The sequence below is a fragment of the Pogoniulus pusillus genome, chromosome 29 (genome assembly GCF_015220805.1).
Source record: "Pogoniulus pusillus isolate bPogPus1 chromosome 29, bPogPus1.pri, whole genome shotgun sequence".
In the NCBI taxonomy this organism is placed as follows: Eukaryota; Metazoa; Chordata; class Aves; order Piciformes; family Lybiidae; genus Pogoniulus; species Pogoniulus pusillus.
The window spans coordinates 8519034-8539431 of record NC_087292.1 but is presented as its reverse complement, the minus strand read 5'-3'; the positions used below and the strand labels follow the sequence as shown (position 1 = coordinate 8539431).

Sequence of the window (20398 nt, the reverse complement as noted above, 5' to 3'; positions counted from 1 at the left end):
ATGCTCCTTTTCTGACTCTGCTGGGGAGTTTTGTAACAGTGTATAGTGAGCAGTCACTAGGGGGGTTGGAACTGGATGATCTTTGAGGTCCCTTCTAACCTATACCATTCTATGATTCTGTGAAATGGGAAAGTCTCCAAATGATGACTAGAATGTCAGTACAAAGCACCATTAATCACTGAATTGACTTTGGTTATATTAGCTAGAAAAATAAACCTAGGTTTATGTTGTTCTAGTGAAACTCAAATCAGGACAGACAACATTAAGAACACAACTAGTATAAAAACTACCACACAGTACATCAAAGAGCAAAGAGAGTCCATGGCTATTAACGTTCTACTATAGCATTCCTCACAGCCTCTCTGCAATGGAGAGAACTGCAAGCCAACATTTTTCATCTGTCCAAAAGAATGTGAAATGTAAATGTTTAGAAGAGTGTTTTTCTTGCCAAGCTGAGAGCGATCATAAACATCAGCTTCTAATAGAAATATTTGAAAAAGATGCACTCCCTGCTGCCAGCTTTTGAGAGCAACACCATTTAAATTAGATCAGAGGCTCCTTGAATTTTTGACACTCCATTGCTGCCTTTTATTTGCCAGAGTTCATTGGATTGATGTTATGTTTAAATTTAAAGTTTGGACTGCAACAGTATTAAATACGTTGCTTAAATGTCATGTGGATAAACAATAAATTACCTGCCTAGGATTCATTTTGAGGACATGCCTAAAGAAAATCTTGAGGGAGAATCATCACTGTTTTAATGGTGATGCTTTGTTTCTGGGGCATCACAAATATGTATATTATTTTCCTGTTAAGTGAAGTTTATGGGTTTATTGAGATGTAACTTTGCCACAGCTAGTAATGTACTAAAGGTGAAATGTGACTTACTCCTTGTTATACCCACTCTACTTTTCAGCTGAGAGGTCTCCAAATATCATTGATAAAACAGTGCAGCACACTGCTGTGACAGGCTTGTATTCAGAGATAGTGAAATCCTGGCAGCACATTACTGCTTCACAGTGACATCCTCCCATTATCTGTTGTCAGATAATCTTAGCCAAAAAGTTCAAACCTGGGAAAACTGAAAAGTTTTGTGAGCTAACTGTGTGGTTTAGTTGTATCACCCTGGAATTCCAAACACATCAAACAATACCATTCTAGCATTTTCCAAGAGAAAACATTTTAGAGTTGGGATTCATTGGTTTCCCATTTTAGTTTGGTACTGAATTACATTTTTAGAAACCCTTAAAGCAAAATTAAACATTTGAGTCAAAGCACTTCCTTATGAATCAAAATATCTTTATTGTCACTGCTGCTAGTGAATGAAATCTAGTATATTTTTAGAAGAGGCACCTCTGATCAGAACCCAGAGCATTTCCATATATAATCAGTGTTTGTATTCTTCAAACTCCTTCATTTTGCACCATGACAGCATATGAAGTGGAGATGACGTGGTTGTTAGTTGATGATGGTTTCACTTCTTTGCAGTTATTATTTTGGTAAAGACCTGAAATAACTCAGGAAAAATATGTTCTTACATAAACTACCCAGGGTTTATGTGTAACCTGCTACTTGCTTGGAACCACTCTGTTCATTTTAGAGAGGATTTTGAAAGACAGTTGTAGGTGTGGTTGTAGGTAGCATCCCCGGGGAATTAGAATCATAGAATCAACCAAATTGGAAGAGACCTCTAAGATCATCCAGTCCAACCTAGCACCCAGCCCTGTCCAATCAACTAGACCACGGCACTGAGTGCCTCATCCAATCTTTTTTTGAACACCTCTAGGCATGGTGACTCCACCACCTCCCTGGGCAGCCCATTCCAATGCCAATCACTCTCTCTGTGAAGAACTTCCTCCTAATATCAAGCCTATACCTCCTCCGGCACAACTTGAGACTGTGTCCCCTTGTTCTGTTGCTGGGTGCCTGGCAGAGGAAACCAACCCCCACCTGGCTACAACCTTAGGTACCTAAAGAAGGGCCACACTGCTAGGGCTGTTTTGACAACTACAAAACTGAAATAATTGTGCTACGTGGTGAAATCTTGAGACTTTATTTTCACATTTTCTTTTCTTTCTTTTTTTTTTTTTTTTTAATTTGTGCTTTGGGATGATCACAATCTACATTTACAGGCTGCTCCTGCAATCGTTCAAGGGAGTGGTTTGCCACTGTAACAGACTGCCCAGGGAGGTGGTTGAGTTGCTGTCCCTGGAGGTGTTCAAGAAAAGGCTGGATGAGGCACTTAGTGCCATGGTGTAGTTGATTGGATAGGGCTGAGTGCTAGATTGGACTGGATGATTTTGGAGGTCTTTTCCAACCTGGTTGATTCTATGATTCTATGGCAGCTAGGACTGTCCACTTGCCCTGTTCTCCCTAAGCCCCATCTGAGAACAGTTGAATTTGTTTGTAAAGCTTACCATGGAAAGCAAGGAGAAAATACTGTAAGCAAGAGATGTCTTGAATGGGTGCAGAAGACAGTGCTTGAATCAATTTAATATTTTTTTTTTCTGGTTTAGCTGCTACAGAAACAAATAGGATCTTTAGAATGTTATCAGCTGCTTCCCATGTCAGAGAAATAAGAGATCAAGGATGAGCCTGAGTGAAGAGAGGATGAGTCAAGCCTCACAGCTTGGAAAGATGTGAAAAAGACCCAAAAGCAAAGAATAAGAGGATGTGAGCTGTGCTGTGCTTACAATGAAATCACTGGGAATTTTGCCATGAAAGCACAACTGAGTTGTTCTTCCAGGTATGAAAAGTACTACAAATGACAAATATAGAACTCACATTAAGAGGTTAAGACAGAAAGCTGTTTTCTTCCTAGGATGAGCCAAGGAGCTGCAAAATCTGAGTCCCTAAATGCATGTATTCTAGCCAAGCCTTGGCAGAAGTCTTGCTTGTACAATCCCTTGATGATGTTTTTATATTCTATTAATATACATAATAGATCTCCCACCATTTTCTTGAGTTCTAGTGGCCTTCCTTTTCCATCTGACCAAGAGCAAGCACTATGAAGCATACTTTAGAGTCAACATATGTCTTTGCGTTGTCTTTAACAGGCTTTGAATCAGAGTAGAGAGGTTGTAGTTCTTAGGTTTATAATCTGTTTTGCAGATAAATTAGGACATTTTGCTATTGTTTTGATTTGAGCCTCAGATAGCTCTAGAAATAACAGACACAGCAGATACATAAACTAAGGTTCATGCCAATGGGACAACCAAAAGAGTTTATATATGTCATCCCAATACAAACAGGGTCTTGGTGGCAGAACCAGGAATGAAAGCTGAGAATCCTGACTTCCTTCCTTGTGCTTTCACCATTCAATCATGCAGACTCCTCAGAATTATCATAAAATTGTGCAAAGAGTAGCATCCAGCAGAGACCAGCTCTGCCTGGCTTCTATGAGCTTGCCAGGGCTATTGGGATAGTGAGGGAAGAGACACACAATTCATTTTCAGAAGGGTTTTATTTTTCCTTTTTGTTGTCTTCTTTGTGGCAGTTTGTGAAATGCTGGGAAGGAGCAGTACAATGAGCAGAAAATGTTCCAAGGAAACGAGCCTTCTCCATGCCATTGCCCAACATGCAACCAGTGTACCAACCACAGAGCTTTGCATAGGGCTGTATGGCACACATGGGGACTATGATTTCTGCTGCCATGAAGTCTCTCTCACTTCTGAATTCACAGAGCAAAGAAAGGGCAGAGAACCAGAGCCTGTCCCTGCCTGGTCAGTGCTCTCCCTCATCTCCAGTACCAATGCAGGTGCAAAATTATTGAGGCCTTTTTTTTTTTTTTTTTTTTTTTTTTTTTTTTTTTTTTTTTGTGTCTTTCTTGGCATAATTAAGAGCCATAAAATGGAAGCTGCCTTTGAGCATTTGGCTCTTCCTCTCCTGCAAGTTAGGGCCAGATGCAAAAGAGGACTTAAGCACCTACAATTCAGTCGGTTCCTCCCTGTTCGGGATAACATTTCTTCCAATACCAGCAACTTTATGTCTAGACATGCCCAGAACTGCTGTGATCTGAGAAGCTTAGTACAGAGTTCCCACCTAAAACCCATTGGGATCCTGAAAGAAGTAAAGAACCACCTATTTTCTCAGAACAACCAATTCAGATGAAATATTCTGAACAAGCCTAATACACACTGGCAGGAGCAGTCTCCTCACATGACATAGCCATAGCCACTTTCTTTTAAGCTTGACCAGGTGGGAGAGGTTCTATCTGGCTGGACAGTGTGGTTGTGACCGACAAACATGAACAGAGTGAGAGACATCCTTAGCCATTTTGTATAAGGGTCCAGGCATGTCTCAGTCTTCTGGGGATTGTCTGGGAGAATAAACACTCCCTCTGGGAGTGAGTTTGTAAATCTGAAAGTTTCCAGCACAAAGAAGAAACAAAAAAGCAGAACCCTTTCAAGGAAAGTATAAATGTAGAGAGTTTGGGGGGGTGTGTGTCAGGGGGGGATTAAAGAAGCACAAAAATCTGAAGAAACCACAGTTATTTTGCTGGCTAATATCATGAAGACATGATAGTACTTGCAGCTTCCTTGCTTGGACCTGGCTTGCTCCAAAGTTATTTCGTGTGTTAATCGTGTGGTTTAGATGATGAAGATTAGGTCTGAGTGAGCTGCTTCAGATAAAAGGGGAAAAGGCAGTAACCAGTCCTTCACCCAAAACTCCAGCCTAAACTTTTCTAAGCTTTGAATAAAAAAAAAACAACAACCAACTTTTCTTTATTATTCCTTTGTTTTGCAATTAAGATTTTATTTGAAGTTACTATTATTCATTAGCTGCAGTTATTCATCCAAAGCTTTGGAAGTGTACAATGCTGCAGAAGGAATGCTGTTATCACTATATGCACAAAAGTATACATTTCAAGTTCACAAAAAGTACATTTCTGTCCCTTTTCCTGAAGTGGAATTTTGTTGGAACAAGGTTCTTTAAACATTTTTACTGCTTCCATTGTAAACTACTGCTGTGCTGTCCAAGTTTCTGCCCAGCCTTGGTTTCCAAGCATCTTAGTCTGAAATGTTTAATTGCAGATTTCCTGCTAGCAATTTGGCCAATGTTCCTCAAAAAACAGGTACCTGAAGTCATGCTCCAAACCCTAGACAGAAATGTGTGAGTTCTCTGGTTCTCAAAAATCCCCAAGAGCTGATCATTGCTTGTTAATTTGGAAAATTAAAACTATTTTCTTTAGCACTATACTATGTGCAATGCTTTAAAATACCTATTTTGAATGGCTGCCTCAGCTGGTGGCACACTTCTGTGCTTGATTTGCATGTACTTAGCATTCGGTGTGCAAGGGAAAAATGCACCTGCTCTATTTATGGCCAAGCTGGACACTCTTTGCAAATGTCAAATGCATGTATAAGAAGCCAAATATTTGCCATTGCAGGCGTTAGGCATGTAAGTCTAACTGTTGTAAATACCTATCTCATCCTCTATTGCTTTTAAGTTATAGAGACTGAGAGCCTGGCACTTCCATGTGTGCTAGACAGCATTTTACACACTCTCTAGACTTGCTATGAGTCCATGGTTTGACTGTACAGTCTTGAGACAGTGGGGAATAGGGCTCTAGGTGTACTGCATCTGAACACTTCTGTTTAGAGCATCAAGCCTGCATTGCAGTCCATTAGAATACATCAAAGAGCAGAAAAGCTGATTTAAAATACCCCTTAACAGACTAGCTATGGGGTACAGGTCAGGGAGATACCCAAACACCAGGCATTTCACAAGACTGCTGGACCTTGATCCTTCCAAAGTACAGGCAAATATATGAGATCCTCCAATTATCTCTTTTCACTGTAGTCACTGGCAAGAGGCAGTTACATTCAGAAAGAGATTGAGCATCCCAAAAGTTAAGGAAACATGGATCCTAACAGCTCAGCAAGATTAATCCAAGCCTTGAAGCCTTAGAGCAGTCTATGCAGCAGTGTCACAGAAGGACATAAGACACCGTCTGGAGACTGCTGCTCAATTGATCTCTCTGTACACCTGCAATTACTGACTCCAAGTGGGTACAAAGCAGGGAGCTGCTTCTCGTGACAGCTGCTGTTTGTGCGGAGTTCAAACCCAGCTTGTGTCAGGATATATTAAAACCAGAATGAGTAAGCAAGATCTAGAGTGACTTCCATCATTATAAACCAAAGAGGCTTGGATTAACATTTGAACTTTTTGAATGCTTATTCTAATTCAACCACAGAATCTTCTCTGAGCTTCAGCCATCCCTAGTGAAGACACACAATCATTTTTCTGTGGTTCACCCACGAACTTAGCAGTTTTTGCTTTAGTGGGACTTAGTGGTTCAAAGTGTCTGTGCTGGGGTGAATGCTGCTCAGAGAAATACGTGGATTAACAAGCTACACTTTGATATTAACTCTCTCACCCCTTCTGTAGCTGGGAATAGTATCATGGCCTCAGAGTGTAAACAAATAACCCACTTCAAAAATAAACTGCCCCAGGAAGTGTCTTTGATTTTGTTTTTTAATGCTGAATTAGAAAAATACACAACATGTGAATGTAAACAATTGTCCCTGCAATGAATGCAGTACAAACATCCAAGTGTTTTGCTAGTACCTTAAAGCTGCGCTACAAAACTGCCTATAAACAATGGTGAATCTGACAGGTCTGGTTTAGTTTTCTTCCTTCTGCATTTCTCTTCAGTGCAAATAAATAAATATGAATGAAAAAAAGAGAAGCAATAACACTTATCTAGTGTATTTTCTGATCATGCTTCATTTAAAAGTGTTTGGGGGTTACATGTAGGCATATATATGGTTGTTTGAGCCTTTTATTAGCCGTGATTCATTCTGTGTATCAGCATAAAGTGGTGCTCATGCTTTTGGGCTGTATCTGTTCCATGATGCTCAGTTATCTGCCTGCCCCTGAGCTATTGGTAGGTATGGATTTGCATGTACACTCTTCTCCTATGACAATAGTATGCCAGGAATGACCGGTCTGGTATTACCTGGTCAGGTGAGGTTCCATTCAAATAATGTACATGCCACCAAAACAATTCAGATCAAAGGTCTGTCTTTCAACAGAATTAAAATGTAAGGACTTCTAAAGCAATTTTAGCAGTTGGCTTTACAAATGAACTTATGTCAGCTGCTCTGTATGATGACTGACTAAATTGCTTCTATATCTAATCTTATCTAGCTATCTGTCTGTCTGTTTTTCAGCATTTCAGTACCCATCACCATATTATCTAGGCGCCACCATAAGATTAAGAAGCTCTGCAGTGACATTCTCAACATGATCTGTTCAAAGGTCATTAGCAGAGCCTTTCATGCTGGAAAAGACTGGAGGAGAGTACGGAAGTGAGCTGCAAAAGGAGAGAGAAAGGCAAAAGGTAAGCTGTTGAAGCCGTTTTAGTTGTGCTCACCCTGTGTGGCTGGCTTAGCTAGTACTGAACATAGGAACATGAAGTCAGCTGCCTTTATTCTGCCACAGGACCACAGTACTTGTAGGCTGTAGTCACCTCAGAAAGTCGACTCGCATAGGCTCATAACTTGCATCCCTGTGCTTTCTTCAAATGCTGCTTACATGTTTGGTCCTTACAATTTTGGTGCATTACTGCCTCAGAGCAGGACATTTTCCTCACAATTCCCAGTGGAGAGCGAGCAGTGCAACTCAGGCAGCCACCTTCTCCAAATGAATGCATTAGTGAACATTTCATGTACATTAATGGCTAACATTTCAGCTTGGCGTGCAAATCCTACAAACTCTTTGTGTTTGAAGGAGCCAAAATGGGTATTTTTCAATGTTACATAGGTCCCACAAAATCAGGAAGGATGCTTTTATCCCACAAGGCCCAACCCTGCTTCCACTGAAGCTGGTTGCTGCAGTGTCTCTGCTTGCCATAAGCACATGCTGAGGACAACCTGAGGACAGCCTAGGGACCTTGCATTATGGAAGGTGTTACTGGCCATGCTGTGCTCACTGGTGCAGGCTGTGGCTACCATCTCAAGTACACTGGTGACTGAAAGATTTGCCAAAGCTCTTTTCTTCACCACTTCAGTTAGAAAGCCTGATTCAGTCATGAGGAGGACAATGACAGTGCTGACATCTTGCTCAAACAAACCCCTGGAGGTCTTTTGTACCCCTTTTGGTACAAAACCACTAGGGGATTTACATGAAGGGATAAATAGGTGGTTCCAAAGCAAGAAGGGAAGAGCCAGAGTTGGAAGCTAACCACAGTACGTGGGTGTAAACGATTACCAAAGGCTTCCAGTAACTCTGCTATCATCAGAGACTGGCTTTATGGGTATGGCCTCAAGAAGTTTCCCTCCACTTAATTAAAGAGGCAGATAAGTATCTAGGTGGAGTGTGCAGATAGGTTCTGAATGAGTTATCCACTAAGGCTGGTTCGCTGCACCTATTGTTAAAGCCAAAATATAATATCAGATTAATGCATTATATTTGCCTATTATAGCACTATGTCATCATTATATGACATGTTATAATTAAAGCTCTGCGTTAGAAACAAAACTATTTGGCTTGGGATAAGTTGCCTTTATGACTTCTGTGGTTATGATTTCCTCCTTTTCTTAACCCCTTAAAACTGCATAATATAGCTATTTGTAACCGAATAAAGAAAGTTTCTAGTTTCAGATTCTAATCTCAGATAGTTCGATGTAAATAAAGTAAAAATCTGGCACATAGTCTTTTCCTGTGCCTGAATGTTTGCTAAGAGAGGAGAATCCATGTTGTTTGGGTCGAAGGAGTCACAAAGATAGGCATTAGATTAAAGGAGAGCATGCATAGCTCACCATCTGGCCCTCTCAGTTGTCACTCAGCTGTCCACATCAGTTCCTGAGTCTGTAAAATTCCCCATTACTTCTCAGGAGAGAAAGCCACTCAGCATATTTTCACTCTTCTTTATCCTTCTTGGAACTACATGAGGAAAAATTGGTTATTGGACTGGTTTCTGGACCTAACTCTCAGGAAACCATGCTCACAAATGCAAATCTGAAAAAAAATGGGTGTGTGATTGCATGCCTAACGTGGAGATACGATTTAAGATTACAGTATGGGTAACCGACTATGGTAATGTGTTTAATTAGCAATTTGCATATGCAAGGTTTTACATTTCAGTAGCTGGTGATTCATGCAGTTAAGTGCCATCCTTGGCCTTGCTGTCAGATTTAGACAGTGGTGCCAGTGGTGCCCCTCTCCCCCATATCAAATGCACAGAGCAAGAGTTGCCACCAGTCATGGAGCAATTTCCCCAAAAGAGCCGGGCTTTGTGAGTTTGGGAAGCAAATGTTGGAGGGCAGTGAACCTCCCTGCTGTTGTTTGGTAGCAGTCTTTCTTACTTACTGTTTTGCAATACTCTTACATTAATTTAATTGATGTCTTCTCTGTCAGTGGCTGAACTGTGCATTCAGTTGGCTTGGAGATGACCACCTTAATGAAGGTTAATAATGAGAGGACAGTTACCTGTAGCTAGGGGTGGTATCCATTGCCTTAGTCAGTCAGGTGGTGAGAATTTATTCAGTTGATGCAGTGCTGGTAACTCAATAATTTGCTTCCTAATTTGTGGATGACCTTCCACATAGTCTGGGAGAGATGGATTTGGTCTTGCTAACTTGCTTGTACAGCTTCAGGGTTTAAGTGCACCCTTCTGTTTCTGTTTTGCTTAGATCTTGGAAATGTACATTCCCTTCATGGGGGCAGTTTCTCCTGTGCAGGAGGGCCCCAAGCACAAGTGCCAGATATCTCAGATCTTCCATGTGGGACACATCCAGCCTCTGATCTATGTATCTCACCACAGACACAGTTTTAGCATTTCACCTAAAAATAATAAAATTCCTAAATTGAAAAGGAAAGAAGTCAAAAGGTTTTGGTTTGGTTTGGCTTTTTGGTTGGGTTTTTTTGCCTAGGAAAGTCATTTCACAAGCTTTTGCCTGTAGTACCCTGGCGGCGGCTCAGGGGGAAGTTTCCCTCTATGGCTGCTTACTCACACAAGTAAGTCACAGAACTTGATCCTGCCATGACTGCTCCTGTTCGCACGGAATCTGTGGCTGCGAAGGGATGAGTCAGAGGGCAAAATGGGGCATAATGGGCCACCTATGGGCATTCCAGAAGAGTGTGTCCTTCCCTTGCTAATTAATTTTCTAGTCTGCAAAATACTTAACAATACAAAACACTGCTAATTTCTTTTTTTCTTTAAACATTTCCATCAGCCTCTTAAAGATGCTTTTATGAACTTCATTCAGTCCTCCTTTTCCATGTTGATTGACGAGTCAGGCCTAATTACCTGGATGGTTTATTATCATGACACGTTGTCCCTGAAGAGCGTGCTATTACATGCTTAATAAAGCTACAGTGATACTCGCCAACATCGGGAATTACAGACTGTCAGGGGGAAGGGAATGGGAAAGGGAAATGTTGGGGACTCAGTGGAATGCTGTGAAGGCAGAGCCCATTCAAGAGGAGAAAAGGGAAGACGGTATGCAGCTTTGAGGGTGATCTCAAACACCTTGAGAAGTATGAGGCATGATAAAAATATGGCCCCTGCAGAGGATTTCATCATGAGGGATAGGCTTCACTACTCACTGGGTGAAAAAAAATTACTTTCTAATAGCATCTGCCTGTTTTACATGTCTAATGAGCCAAACTCTGTGTGGTCATGTTACTGCTGGGGAAGTGTACGGAGTGAGGGACAGTTGTGCTTCCAGTCATTTTTACTAGAAGACTTTCCCTGCTGAATTAATTAGTATTTTTAGCTTTTAATATAAAATTTAAATAATTAATATATGGTATTGTCATGGTCTCATGTCTCATATTCCAATGCTCTTTAAACAAATAATACCTGAAACACATTCAGGAAGTATCCGTCTGCAGATAAAAGAACCAAAGCAAAGAAAGGTGAAGGAAGTAACTTGCCCAAGATCCTGAAACAAGTTTGTAGCAATGCCAGGCACAGGACTTTACTTTCCTTACTCCAGAACCACTACATCATCAGTCCAACCTAATTAATGCAGGCAGACTCTGCAGCAGAGGCTAAAAGCAACCATCTGTGCTTAACATCTAGCACGGAACTAGTGCAACACCCACCTGCACCGTGCCAGGTCCCATCAGCTAACTCATCTCTGCAGTGTGTCCAAAGCCCTCTTGAGATCCCTAGCTAATGTTTAATCCTTGGGGGAGCTGGAGGAGAGCACAAATTAGCTGAGAGAGGTGTTTATTTGGAGGCCACATTCATTTCCCTTCTCCCCTCACGACAGGGTGGTAGGTGCAGGAGAGAAGAACCCAGTGCTGCATTTGTAAAGAGGCTTACAATGAGCGGGCTTTTTTGCCCTACATTTGTACACAAGAGTAATTGGATTATAAACAACTTTGGATCTTGACAAGCAGGAGGCTGAGTTGGTCAAAGTTCTCAGGACATGACAGTGAAAGACATTGCTCCTCGCAGGTGAACTTTACATAACGTGAAATGTTTTTTGCATAGACAATTAATTCTCCCATTTCCTCTTCGGTTCCTAAAAGACCTTTCCACATACTCAAGTCCCAGTGACAGATTCTTCTCAGAATAAAACATGTTTTGAAGCTGTTGACGTCTGTATAGTTCTCAAATGCATATTTTGCACTAGCAGAAACTAAATGTTTCAGTGGTGAGAATGGCTCAAAGAAAAGGACTGTGGGGCTGTTGGGAAGTTCCTCTGAGTGCAGCTGAGAACAAAGCCAATTTGTGCTCTTGCGTGGCAGCACAACATAATCATATTTTCAGAGACAGAAGCACATGCTGCAAAAATAACTTTTCTTTGAGGAAAAAAACAGCCTCATCATTTCTGGCCTCAGTGGTAACCAAGATAACCCTCAGAGTGGGAGCAGTGTGCAAAAATGAGAACTGTGCGTGTCACAGTCTGCAGAAAACAAGAAGCAATAGAATCAAGAGGTCCATATTGTCTCTTCATTACCAGAATCTGTTGATTGGAAGATTAAGAAGGTTGTAACTTGAGAGGACAGGTGATACCTTGATTAGTAGTTTCATACCTCTTGTAAAGAGCATCTGATTTTGCTCTCACATGTAGGTGGGGCTTTGTTGAGAGGTGGGGCCTAGGAAAGGGTTACCACTATTTTTTTACCCCACATCTAATGCTATCTTGGATACTTAAGTGGAGTTATTGCAGAGGAGAGGGTGCTGCAGGGAACTGCAGACTTTGCCCTCCTGCCCTGCTCCATGGGCTCTCCTAATAGAGTTGCTGCTGGACAGGGGTACCCAAACATGTGAGAATTATAGAATCCTTTGGGTTGGATAAAAGACCTTTAAGATCATTGAGTCCAACCATTAGGACGTACTTGTCCCTGTGCTGTTCTGTATTACAGAATGATACCCTGCTCCTGCCTGTCTAGGGTAGGTCAGATACCTCACAGGTTGCACTGCTACTCCTGGTCTGGGAGTTAAATGTCTTAAAGCAGGTTTTGGCCTTTGAGTTGTTGTTTCTCTTTTTTTCAACAGAGAAACATTTTAGTTATACTTATCATAATAAACTGACTCTAATGCCAGTAAAGCATGCCTAATTGGCAGGATTTAGAGACTGATCATTTCCATTTATGCCCAGAACAGGTAGGGCAGCAATGAAAGCCTCTCCCACCCAACCCCACCCCTTCTCGCCAATGTGCCTCAACCCTGCCCTGAAGGGACCACCTGGAGGGCTGAGAAGGGAGTTACCTCCCTCTGCGCAATAAAAGGCACCGTCCTACTGTAAATACCAGGTTAAGCTTATGGCTGTTTAATAGTTAGTGTACCTCTGGTAATAAAGCTCTTGCAGGGCTCGTGCAGAAGAGCACCTGCTAGTGAATTAATGCAGAAGCATGAGGCATTTGCTAAGGTTTTGCCTTTAAGGACTTGGCAGAAAATACTAGAGTGGAATTTTCACTTCATGTTACCATAAGGTCAGTGGGAAAATAGTTCATTGCCCCCAGCCTGTCTGCTGGAAATGGTTCCCATCACTGCCACAATTTGCAATAGCCTTCCCAGAACCATGTGCCCTTTGGTATCACTTCCTTCTTTTCAGGCCTCCTCACCACATGGAGATCTGCCTTCTTGTCCATTTTACCAGCCCCTTTCTGATCTGTCAGCCTCACTCATGCCCTCATCCACAACAACCAGGGACAGAGATGAGAGATTTGACTGCATCATTCCCTCCTGTTCCAAGTGCCCCATCCTTCACAAGCCAAAATCTACAGGAGGTAATTCTAGAGAAGGGTGCAGTCAGCCCATGCTTGTTATTGCCAGAGGAAGAGCTACCAAGGAGCAGTGGTTTTCCCCTGTAAAAAGGGAGCATCTGTTCATCTAAATAAAATGCTTTCCTAACAACAGGGGCAAGCCCGGTACAAACACCATACCGCTGTGAATCTTCAGCAAATTAGGCTTATGCAACTGCAGAACTAAAATAAAAATAACATTTTTAGTAGCCATTGGCAGCACCCTTTGCCCAATGCAGGCATCACTGCCTTTCTCAGCATCTACTGTATCAGTTGCCTTCCAGCCCGAAGAAGTCCATGATTCTTGGCAGCAGCTCCTGCTGATGTGCAGTGGTTTATTGCTCAAGACTCCTTTGATCAGCAGCCAGGTACTAACGCCATGCTCTGGAGCAGTGGCTTGGCAGACCTGGCCAGCACACAGACTGAATGGGCTCTGTCAGTGCAGTAGGAGGAACTCTCAATTCCTTTTGGCCTATTTGGGTGCATCTCATTTCTGGACAGACAGATCTTCTATTATGCCTTCTTTTCCAGAACTTATGCCCATGCCACAGCTGCATCACAGCAGTATCCAGAGGTCAGGAAGCTGCAACTCAGGGTCTGGAAGTATGTATTTCAGCATTGGCACATCCCAAATGTTCAAGACTGTGTTCAGCATTGTCTTGGTGCTGCTCAAGTAGAACTCCAAGTACCTTGTTGAACTGGGACCCAATGATAGCTGTTGCAGTTCCTCACTTGTCAGATATTTTGTTGAGTTGTGTTTGGGTTTGTTTGTTTGTTTTCCTGAGAAGAGCAAAACTGCCAAAGTAATTGTCATCTCCTTTTGCACAAGAAGAGGCAGCCAAATCAGCCCATGTCCATGGGCTGCTCACTGAAACTGGAAAACACATGAAATGAAAGTATTCAATGTTTGCCAGGGAATGTGCTGTAAAACTGAGCAAGGCACTGAAATTTTCCCAGAGACACTGTGATCTCAGGTCCTTGTGTATATAGACCCATGTAGAGTCATAGAATGACAGAATCATAGATGGTCAAAGGCTGGAAGGGACCTCAAAAGCTCATCTGGTCCAGTCTCCCTGCCAGAACAGGATCACCTAGAGCAGATCACACTGGAACACATCCAGATGGTTCTGGAATATCTCCAAAGAAGGAGACTCCACAACTTCCTTGAGCAGCCTGTTCCAGTGCTCTGTCACCCTTACGGTGAAAAAATTCTTCCTCAGGTTCACATGGAACTTCCTATGCCTCAACTTCCACCCACTGCCCCTTGTCTTGTCATGGGGCATCACTGAGAAGAGGCTGGCTCCATCCTCCTGGCACTCACCCCTTGCATATTTATAAATACATCCATGTAAATACAGATCTATGCATTTATCATTACTCATGTGAATAATAATAGTTCCACTGAAATCACTACAGCCACATGTATAAAATGAAGCACCTGTGTAAGATCAGGGTCTAAATATATAATAGGCAAATGTTCCTGCAGCCATGGTACCTGTACTGTGACTGGAGATGCATGTGTGTGCATACAGCTTCTATTACACTTAGGGGCTGAACGATGATCTAAACATATCTGATAAACTGGTGAAAGAACTAGGACCAGAAACTCATTTCAAAGCTCAGTATTTATCCCTTGCATCAGAAACTCATTTCAAAGCTCAGTATTCATTCCTGGCTAAAGTCACACATAAAGGCCTTCTGCCTTCTCTCCTACTCCTTTAGATTTGAGGACTCAACCCAACAATCAGCACTATTCTTAACTTTAAGCCCTAAGTATTTTCTGCCACCATGAGTAATCTTAAGTAACTCAGCAGCAAGAAAGCACTGCAGCTCAGAAGTCACTTTTCTTCATGGAGCTGACACAACAGTTGGCTTGTGTGTTGAAGTGATGCTAAGGTGTAAGGTGCTAGAGTCCAGCTTGCAACCAAATTCCTTGATAATTACTGTGCTGAATTATCTCACTGATCTATTCACTCCTTGTACATTTAAATGCTAGACACACTTAACTATGTTAATAAAGGGCATTCTAGATTCATTTTCTAGCCTTTTTGTATTTCATAAAAGAACTGACAGAATCTGTCAGACACCTAGCACAGAGAAAAGTGGCAAATCACTCTCAGAAGCATCCACCCCCAAGTTATTGTCTGGATGGCAGAGGCTGGGGAAATCAGCAGAACAATGTTTCTACTAGCAGCCACCACTGATCTTCTTCTGCTTCTCGAACCAGCTCCAGGCACTTTCTCTTGTTCTTGTGATTCCCTTCCTGAATTACTTCAGCCAAGTAATTGTTTCATCATGTTGCACAGAAATATTTTCCCATCATGTCGCCACAACACTCATTTCTAGAACCAAAGCTTCTCTGCTTGATTATAGAAAAGATACTGCAAAGCTTTCGTGGACTCGAGACTCAGGTGAGCCGGCAGATGAGGGGACACAGAAGGTGAGATTAGAGGGATGTGCATCGTTCAAGAGAAACTGTGATTCCTATTAGTGTAATTTCTAGCCAACATCAATGAGCTGCTTACCACAGGCTTAATGATCTGCTGTTGCAATGTAGGAACAAACCTGAGGTATTTATAGAAAACAAACAAGCTGTTGTGCTTGGTTTATGTGGGGATAGGGACTGTAGCATCCTATAGCCTCTGCCCAATATTCAGTTCTTTGCTGTGACTGGTGTACAGAGGTGTGCATTTCACCTCATCAAAACCAAGTCTGCTGACTGAGCCAGCACTTCTGTGGTGTGACTTAGAGGATTTCTTTTGCACATTGTATGAAATTAGGAGACTTAAATAAAACCTCTGATTTAAATGCCCTGAACTTTGAGAAGTGCTTTGGTAGCTGTGTAATGTGTGATACAGGGGAATCCCAGGGGCAAGAGCAGATAGGACAGGGCTAGGTGAAAACTGGATGCAGATCAAAGTCTCTCTTAGCTTTTAATTAGCTAGAAAGTATTCCTTTTGTTTTTCACATCCAGGCGGATCTAACCACCACCATTTCTAGGAGGGGAGGAAAGCCTTTTACTCAGAACAAAGCATTCAAACAATTTAGCAGGTGGGGAAATGATCAGAAAAGGACATTTTTTATTGCCAATAGAGCTTCTAATAGATTAAACTGAGCAAATCAGAGTTACAGATACGCTGAAGTGAAGAGCTGTGTTCGACTGCAGCTGCTGCAAACTGGTGTGCCAGCACCAAACTGGTGTGCTGGCATCAGCCCCCAGGGGTGGTGCTCCAGGCAGCCACACTGCTGCTTCCAGGATCATCTTGAAAAGAAACTCTCCTGGAGTTTCACGTAGTCAGACTAACATCGCACCATAAATGTCACACGATCCTGATGTCAGTCCAAGGCTGTATCTAATCTTATTAGATGTTTACATACTCACCATAGATGGTGCTGCATGTCTCCCTAAGCTGGAGCAAAACAGCCTCAGTTCACGTGAAAGAATCAGGAACCTCAGAAAACCTCTGGATATTATCCAAAAGTAGACTTTGTACCAAAGTTAAGCTTTGTGTTGCACAGATTAAACTCTCAGACTATGCTCTAAGTGCCAAAAAAAGAGTTAAATAAAACTTGGTTCTTGTAATGATTTCCCTTGTCTGTTCAGTGAAGTTCTCTCAAAAGAGAACTGTCTCCTATTTTTAATGTAGTTTCTGCCACATGGCTTTGTTTTTATTTTACTGATTGATTTTTAAAAGTTGTTGTTTCCCTGAGAGTAGTTAATTATATTTCTAGTTCTGTCTGAATTTCCAGATTCATGTTTTAGGACCCTTTCAACATACATTCATAGGTTTAAACAGATCTGCATGCTCCACATTAACATAGGAGGTTTGCCCTAAAATTCTGACTGCTAAGCATTTGGATAGACCTAAACCTAAAAAAGGCTAACACTTGGGAGAGTAGAAATAGACCTTTTCTTGTTTTCATTAACAACTGGTAGCAAAAGGAATTAAAACCAAATCCCTCATTACCCCATATCCACCGTACAATTGTCTATGTCCAGTACAAACTGGATGCAGAACACTGCCATCCCAGTTCAGTAGTGCTTCAGATTTGTGTTGGTATGAGTGACAGGAAAATGCAAGGCGCTGCTTATTGTCTCTTCAGCAGTATCACTACAAAGAACAGAAGATGTGTAATTTGGCCTCATACATATTTTTTTCTCTTTATTAAAGCAGGTATTTAGTTGCATTGACTTTTATTCTGGTCACAGCTAATGAAACATTGCTTGAAAACTAGCTAGTATGAGAGTAACTTCATGGTTTTATACACAGCCACATCAATGACAGTTGCTCTAGCAATGAAATTGTGAAGGTAGACAGTGTGCACAAAGCTTTTTTCAGGTTGTAATTTCAATGTCTGAAGGCTATTGCAGAATTTCAAGGAGGAAAACCCCATACTGTTATCAAATGTGATTGAACCTCCTGCCCAGTTACCCTGTGGTGCCTGGGTGCAGTTTAGGGGATGTTATTTGATAGAGGAGAAAGAATTAGTATTGAATCAAACATAATTTTTCCTGCATCTTCCAAGAGTCACTCATGGAAAGCAGTGGGAAAAGGGTGAAAGCAACACCACAGTGTCAGAGCTGCACGTGGTTATACATGTGCTGAACAGATAAGCAAAGCAGTAATTCCCGTCAATAGACAGAAGAACTGATAATGAAATTACAGATGCATTTTTAAATAGTTTTAAAATGATACCCACAATTCCTTTTGCAAAACTAAGCAAAACTTATTTCAAGCACCTAGCAAATGGTAAAACAGTGCTAGAGGCTTTGAAAAGGAGTTGTCAGCCCTAGGGATTTATCTCACAGCCATAGTTCTACATAGGAAGACACTGTTATTTTAGGGATGAGGAGAAAGACTTGTATGACTAAGTCAATGCTATAAATGACTTTAAAAGTAAAAATAAAAGCCTCCTCAAAGTGCTGTTTACAAACTTCTGTAACATTCAAAACACTTCTGGAGTGCCTTAACTTCTCTGGTGGTTCCTCTGTGTACAGACTGCAGTGTCTCGCCACAAGCTACACTAAGTCAGGCAGTCAGGCTGGGTAAAGAAGCTCAAGAGACTCTGACAAGACAACCAAAGCGTACCAAGTAGTGCTTTTGGTCAACACAGTCTTACTTGTAATGGGAAACTATATCAATATTTGGAGCTGAGCCACTGTTTGGACAGGGATTTTCCAATTCCTCCCCCCCTGTGATTAGAAAAGGTGTTTAGAATCTTTTGTCTGTTTCAGTGCTTGGAGTTTCCTCAGATTCATTTCCAAACTATTTTTTTCTAGGAAATGTTTTACTTACAGGGGCTTTTCCATGTGATTTATAAAGCAGGGTATTTCAAGATCTCCATGCGCTTACTAGCACTACAAAGCTCCTAAAATATAAATTACTTGGGTAATACAAGCTTAGGAATGTAGGATTCAGGAATTCTCTTTCTGACTCTCTCACGAATCCCTTCTGAGACGAGTGTAAAATTGGTGCATTTATGTCCTCTTTTCTTGTCTGTAGCTGCGTATTTTGGAAAAAAAACCCACATAGCTGCACATGTTTCCTCATGAGAAGAAACCTGTAATCCTCATTAGGAGATACACTGAATACAGCAGTAATTTAAACACTCTTTAAATTGCAGCCACACTGCCCTGGTTCTCCCAAGCTGCAGCAGGCAAAGTTTAAGGACAGGGATTAGCTCACTCATGCCTGATAGAGCTCTATCTCCAAAACTGGACTATTATTTAAACAAATATAAATACCTTTAGTACTTCTTATCTTGCAATCTGCCCTGCCTTCTAGCCCCCACAAACAGAACTTTGTTGGTAGATTTGTAAGAAGAGAGAGAGAGAGAAAGAAAGAGAGAGAGAGAAAGAAAGAGAGAGAGAGAAAGAAAGAGAGAGAGAGAAAGAGAGAAAGAGAGAGAGAAAGAGAGAGAGAAAGAGAGAGAGAGAGAAAGAGAGAGAGAGAGAAAGAGAGAGAGAGAAAGAAAGAAAGAGAGAGAGAGAGAGAGAAAGGTAGAGAAAGGTAGAGAAAGGTAGAGAAATCTAAAGACATGTTCGGTCCTCCAGCAATTCCACACTTAGCAGCACTCAGTTCTGACTGGGAACACTGCTTCCAAGTTTGGGTAGCGTTACATGGCCTACAGCACAACAAGAAAATAGGATCTAACGATGTGGATAAGTTTCGTAACTAGAAGAATAGTAGAATAAACAGCCACAGGAGGCTGGAGTAATCATCATCACGAGGGACAGTCAAGACAAGATCTAACGTCTATCTTGCCTGCAAGAACTTGAGTCATGCTGGTGCAGGAAAATCTATTCTTAGGGTCTCGTAAAAACAGCTTAACTGCACCATACAAATCAAAAAGCAAACCTGCATCAAGACTAACACCTCACTGCTTACTACTGCACAGCTTTGAGCAGCAGCTATGGAGCACTCTGGAAGCAAGGAATGTGTAACACAGTTCAGGAAGAGCTCTGGGACACTTACCCGCAGGAGGCTGTGATCTTAAGTGTCAAAAAAAAAGAAAAAAGCACAACAGTTCTTTCAGGAGAAAACACACTTTGCTTAAGGAGACACTAGAAATAAGCATCCGACTGAAGATTTTCCCTTCTGCAACCTGTTTGTATTGGAATGTATAACACCAAATGCAAGTCCACTATATTTATACTGAAAATCCCTCTTCCTTCAGCTGTCAAACGGAGCTCAGATGACCAAGGAGTTTCTGAGAATCTGAATCTGAAAAAGTAATGCTTACATTTGGCCTAACAGGAAAATGGAAAATGCTGAGTAAGACCTGATCATTTGCCCAATGCTGTCCACGTAACCAGCTTGAGCCTATTTACTTCTTACAGACCTCAACCCAGCAGCGTACAGCTGGGGGAATAACGCAGCCTGGGAGCCGTGGCAAGGCTGGCACAGTCCATCAGCAGGCAGAGCCCTAGTCATCTGTGACATAAAGTTATGGCCTGACACAAATCTCCTCTCCTCCTCTGCCGAGCCCCTACTACTTCTCTGTTGCTTGCCCTCAGCAAACACACACACACACACAGAAACAACCATCTCTCATCAGAGAAACTACAGATTTTAGAATAACATCTCAAGAGAGAAGGGAAGGGACTTGTTTGTGTGCCTCTCACCTGGCCAGTTTCATGAGGGCTTCCTGAGCAATGACCGAAATTACCGACATCCAACAGAAATGC

The 20398-nt window shown here is 41.8% G+C and overlaps 1 long non-coding RNA gene across 1 annotated transcript in view; it reads left to right on the top strand.

Moving 5' to 3' along the window:
- Nucleotides 1–9736, top strand: part of LOC135188462 (uncharacterized) — a 144790-nt gene extending 135054 nt beyond the window's left edge. The window contains exons 2-4 of the long non-coding RNA XR_010307703.1: nucleotides 2517–2746; nucleotides 7176–7345; nucleotides 9639–9736. This is a non-coding gene — a long non-coding RNA (uncharacterized LOC135188462). The remainder of the gene's footprint in view (nucleotides 1–2516; nucleotides 2747–7175; nucleotides 7346–9638) is intronic.
- The last annotated feature ends 10662 nt before the right edge of the window (nucleotides 9737–20398 follow it).